Source organism: Ipomoea triloba, chromosome 13 (genome assembly GCF_003576645.1).
Source record: "Ipomoea triloba cultivar NCNSP0323 chromosome 13, ASM357664v1".
NCBI classification, from domain to species: Eukaryota; Viridiplantae; Streptophyta; class Magnoliopsida; order Solanales; family Convolvulaceae; genus Ipomoea; species Ipomoea triloba.
Genome location: NC_044928.1, coordinates 21,190,641 through 21,196,640, shown reverse-complemented (window position 1 = coordinate 21,196,640; position 6,000 = coordinate 21,190,641). Strand labels below are relative to the sequence as shown.

Here is a 6,000-nt window from a genome sequence, read left to right as displayed (position 1 = left end):
TCTACTTCAGTGACGGAACACTTAAATACGCTGAATACTCTATTTTCCCAGCTTACATCTCTAAGCTGTAAAATAGAGCCACAGGAGCGTGCGGAATTTCTACTTCAGAGTCTACCTAATTCGTATGATCAACTCATCATCAACTTAACAAACAACATCCTTACAGACTATCTAGTCTTCGATGATGTTGCAGCTGCGGTTCTTGAAGAAGAAAGTCGGCGCAAGAACAAGGAGGACAGACAAGTTAATCTGCAACAGGCAGAGGCGTTAACGGTGATGAGAGGAAGGTCAACAGAACGTGGCCAAAGCAGTGGTCGTGGTAGATCAAAATCAAGTAAGAAGAATTTAAAGTGTTACAATTGTGGAAAGAAGGGTCACCTGAAGAAAGATTGTTGGAATTTACCTCAGAATTCCAATCCTCAAGGAAATGTTGCAAGTACCTCAGATGATGGAAGTGCTCTCTATTGCGAAGCATCAATAGCCAGGGAAGGCAGAAAAAGGTTAGCGGATATATGGCTTATAGACTCGGGAGCCACATATCACATGACCTCAAGGAGAGAATGGTTCCATCATTATGAACCAATCTCAGGAGGATCTGTGTACAGCTGCGACGATCATGCCTTGGAGATTATCGGCATTGGAACCATCAAGCTGAAGATGTACGATGGAACAGTCCAAACTGTTCAGGATGTGCGGCACGTGAAGGGCTTGAAGAAAAATCTATTATCCTATGGAATATTGGATAATAGTGCAACCAAGATTGAAACACAGAAAGGAGTCATGAAGATTTTCCAATGAGCGCTTGTGGTGATGAAAGGGGAGAAGATAGCTGCAAATCTATACATACTGAAGGGAGAGACTTTGCAAGAAGCAGAGGCATCGGTTGCCGCATGTAGTCCAGATTCTACGCTGCTATGGCATCAGAAACTTGGGCACATGTCAGAACAAGGAATGAAGATTCTTGTGGAACAAAAGCTACTTCCGGGGTTAACAAAGGTATCACTTCCTTTGTGTGAGCATTGTATAACAAGTAAGCAGCACCGTCTTAAATTCAGCACATCAAATTCTAGAGGCAAGGTTGTTCTAGAATTGGTTCACTCTGATGTGTGGCAAGCACCGGTTCCATCCCTAGGAGGGGCAAAGTATTTTGTCTCATTCATCGACGATTACTCTAGGAGATGCTGGGTGTACCCTATCAAGAGAAAGTCAGATGTGTTTGCGACTTTCAAAGCCTTCAAAGCACGGGTGGAACTTGATTCCGGGAAGAAGATCAAGTGTTTCAGGACAGATAATGGAGGGGAATATACAAGTGAGGAATTTGATGACTTCTGCAAGAAGGAAGGCATCAAAAGGCAGTTCACGGTGGCATACACTCCTCAACAAAATGGAGTGGCAGAGCGGATGAGCAGAACCTTGCTGGAAAGGACAAGAGCAATGTTGAGGGCTGCGGGCTTAGAAAAATCATTCTGGGCAGAAGCAGTCAATACCGCCTGTTATTTGGTGAATCGAGCTCCATCAACTGCAATCGAGCTGAAGACACCAATGGAGATGTGGACTGGTAAGCCTGTTGATTATTCAAACCTCCATATATTTGGAAGCATTGTGTATGCAATGTACAATGCCCAGGAAATTACAAAGTTGGATCTGAAGTCCAGGAAATGTAGATTCTTGGGGTATGCTGATGGAGTAAAGGGGTATCGCTTGTGGGATCCCACTGCCCACAAAGTTGTCATCAGCAGGGATGTTATCTTTGTAGAGGACAGGCTACAAAGAGGAGAAGTTGATGATAGCACGGAAAAAGAAAAGCCAGAAACTACTCAGATACAGGTAGAGGAGGAATTTGAACAAGATTCTTCTGAAGTAGAACCGGCGCACGAGGAACCAGAACCAGAACGCTCTGGAGCNGTTCGACTGACAACAGTTCGTGTAGTTCTAGCGATGTGTGCTACATTCAACTTACATCTAGAGCAGCTAGATGTGAAAACGGCTTTTCTTCATGGAGATCTTGAAGAAGAGATATATATGCTCCAGCCTGAAGGATTTGAAGACAAAGAGAATCAGAACTTGGTTTGCAGGTTGAACAAATCTCTATACGGTTTAAAGCAGGCGCCAAGGTGTTGGTATAAGAGATTTGATTCCTTCATCATGTGCCTTGGATACAACAGACTGAATGCAGACCCTTGTGCATATTTCAAGAGGTTTGGAAAAGATAACTTTGTTATATTGCTGTTGTATGTAGATGACATGTTGGTCGCAGGCCCCAACAAAGATCACATTGATGAATTGAAGGCACAACTGGCTAGGGAATTCGAAATGAAGGACTTGGGACCAGCAAACAAGATTCTAGGGATGCAAATTCACCGAGACAGAGGTAATAGGAAGATTTGGCTTTCTCAAAAGAATTATTTAAAGAAAATCTTGTCACGTTTCAGCATGCAAGATTGTAAGCCAATTTCTACCCCTCTTCCTATTAATCTCAAAGTATCCTCAAGTATGAGTCCTAGCAATGAAGAAGGGAGGATGGAGATGTCTCGAGTACCGTATGCATCAGCGGTGGGGAGTCTAATGTTCGCTATGATATGTACAAGACCAGACATTGCGCAAGCAGTGGGAGTAGTTAGTCGGTACATGGCAAATCCAGGCAGAGAGCATTGGAACTGTGTGAAGAGGATCCTAAGATACATCAAGGGGACCTCAGATGTTGCATTATGTTATGGAGGATCAGACTTTATTATCAACGGGTATGTAGATTCTGACTATGCAGGGGATTTGGATAAAAGTAAATCTACGACAGGATATGTGTTCAAAGTTGCTGGTGGAGCTGTAAGCTGGGTTTCAAAACTGCAAGCAGTTGTGGCTACGTCAACAACAGAAGCAGAATACGTAGCAGCTACACAAGCCAGCAAAGAAGCAATTTGGTTGAAAATGCTATTGGAGGAGCTCGGGCACAAACAAGAGTTTGTCTCTTTGTTTTGTGACAGTCAGAGTGCCTTGCATCTAGCAAGGAATCCTGCATTTCATTCAAGGACGAAACACATACGAGTGCAGTACCATTTCATCCGAGAGAAGGTGGAAGAAGGGACAGTAGATTTGCAGAAAATCCATACCACGGACAACGTAGCAGATTTCCTAACAAAGGTAATCAATGTTGATAAGTTTACTTGGTGTCGATCTTCCTGTGGCCTGATAGAGACGTAAGCGACATGGAAAGTGCAAGGTAGAAAGAATGGTGTGAAGATATGATTGTTACAATCTAATCTTCAAGTGGGAGATTGTCGGCAGAATTAGGCAGCACACAAGCTGCAAATTTTGATCAACATTGTTAGGCAAAATTAGGCAATGTTAGGCAAGTCAAAGTTAGGCATTGAAGAACAATTTATTGTTTGATCCCTAAACTTTAGACTAACTACAAAATGACCCCTAATACTCAACTATAAATAGGGAGGTCATTTGCCATTCTTGTCATCCCAAATCATTCTATTCTTCCCTCATATACTAGAGATATTAGAGAGTTTGTTGAGTGTATTTCTCCTTCCTAGCAAGAGAGAATTATCCTTGTTTTCTCCTTGTTAGTTAGAGAGTGGTTGTAACTCCTATTTTCTCATAGTGGAATTCTTCTACCCTTGCTCGTGGTTTTTACCATAATTTGTTTAGGGGTTTTCCACGTAAAATCTGTGCCTCATTTATTTTTCTTTCTCAAATTATTGTTGCAATCTGATCTATCCCACTTCCGCGGGCGCAACATATGGCACCTGTGCAGTATTAGCATAAATATGTACATGCACACACATGAACCCCAACATGCACATACTGGCGAATGATAGAAAAAAAAAATGGTCACGTTGTAAAAACAGCCAAATAATGCCAACATTCAAACAAATCCACCCAACCTAACCTACCACCCACACACAAGTTAAACACCCCCCACAGACAAATTAAAACCCCAGCAAACACCACAGGCAACATACACATGCACACTGCCATCTCACCGTAATTACACACAGAGCAAAAAAAAACACCAAAAAATAAAACGTAAACAAAGCATACCTTGACTAGCAAAATCCATAGTCCAGCAAAAGGAGGGGAACTACGGCAACCTTGAACGACGGAGAGAGAAGTTGTATGTGACCGAATAGCAACAAAAGAATATAACCCAATCCTACCAAAATTAAAACCCCTAAAATCAAGCATAACATTCTGCTAGAATCTCATCCTACAAACAAAACACCTAGACAATTACATTAAAGCCCATATTAATTAATATTAAGCACAACAGAAATTAAAATAAGGAATCATCTCAGCCATCAAAAAAGGTAAGATGGACGCTCCACAATGAGTCTTATTTCTCACATAATTAGGTTGTCTCATATGATTACAATTCTATATATATATTATATATACATATATATATATATATATATATATATATATATATATATATATATTTTTTTTTTTTTTTTTTAATAATTCGTGGACGGGGCGGGGCGGGGTATCCCCGTCCCTGTCCCCGTCCCCGGCGGGGAATTGCAAAACTTCCTCGTTCCCGTCCCCGAGGGGGACGGGGCACATTGCCATCCCTATCCATGATATTTAATTGTGTCAAGTTTATTCATTTGTTATTTAATTATCTATTAGTTATAAATATATCTTTTAATTACAAGACGGACATATTGTTATTTATTTATCTCATTATAAATATATAGTGTGGAGTTTATTCATTAGTTATTTAACTATCTCATTAGTTATAAATATATCTTTTAATTACAAGGCCGACATATTAATTAATCCGCATCACGCAGACCTCTGAGCGAAGCAAAAAGGAACAGTGGAAGGCAGGATTCGAAATTTCGAATAATGCAGGGGCGGAGCACAAAACAAACAAAATCGTGGACGGCAGGATTCCAACCTGCGCGGGCAAAGCCCACATGATTTCTAGTCATGCCCGATAACCACTCCGGCACGTCCACCGAGTTGTTTAGTAAATAGGTTTGATCATATAAATTGCCTATCACAGCCTGTTACCACTCCTGCACATACACCCCGTTGTTAATCTAGTAGTAAATACTTATGATCATATAAACTGGGCAAATGTTGTGGACCATGTCCATGTTCACAATTATTTTTACAATTTTAAAATTTTGTATTCACAATTTTAAATCTCAATATACAAAATTACATTACGCAATATTCACAATTTTTGGCCTCTATAGTCTATACTCATAATTTTGTTATATAGATTCAAAAATTGTGTTATACTATTGAATATAGAGTTATGACATTCTGAATATAGAGTTCTAAAATTGTGAACAAAGGGTTCAAAAATTATGAACATAGAATTCTGAAATTGTAAACATTGACCTGAGTCCATCGCATAACAACTGTATAAATTGCCCATCACGGCCTATAAATCAAAAGTTCATAACACAGGAACAAGACCAAAGCCCACATAATTTCTAGTCATGCCCCGATAGCCACTCCGGCACGTCCACAAGCTAATATTCTTTCAAAACATAACCATTTTAAACAAGATTATAAATTACCACATAGAATATTAGCATCAACCCCTCTAAGTTGGTAACTTTTAATTATCTGATAGTGTACTTTCCTCCTTATAATATTCATATAAGGTACCAGAAATATTTTCTAAAAATTAAATTTTAGAAAATGAATCATGTTTCAAAAAGAATTTTCAATTTTTTAGTGTTTGCATTAAATTAAGAAAACATTTCTTTTTCTATTGAAATAAGGGTCATATAGGTCACACACCAAAATGCAATTAAAACACTGAACTTAAAAAAAAAACTACAATTGAATCCCTAAACTAACACATTTCATGCAATTTGTCTAATTTCTAAGTTTTTCCAATTTCTAAAAAATAACCCAATTTTAAAAATCATTTTTAAAAATAATTTTGAGTTTTAAAAAAAAAAAAAACCAAAACATTTCTCTCCAGCCATGGAGACGAAGGCAATATCTTCATCTCTATGGCCGGAGACGAAG

At 39.1% G+C, this 6,000-nt stretch overlaps 1 non-coding gene across 1 annotated transcript; it reads right to left on the bottom strand.

The window, feature by feature from the left end:
- Positions 1-4,885: 4,885 nt before the first annotated feature.
- TRNAS-AGA lies at positions 4,886-4,967 on the bottom strand. Its single transcript has one exon. It is a non-coding gene; the product is annotated as a tRNA-Ser (tRNA).
- Between the last annotated feature and the right edge of the window lie 1,033 nt (positions 4,968-6,000).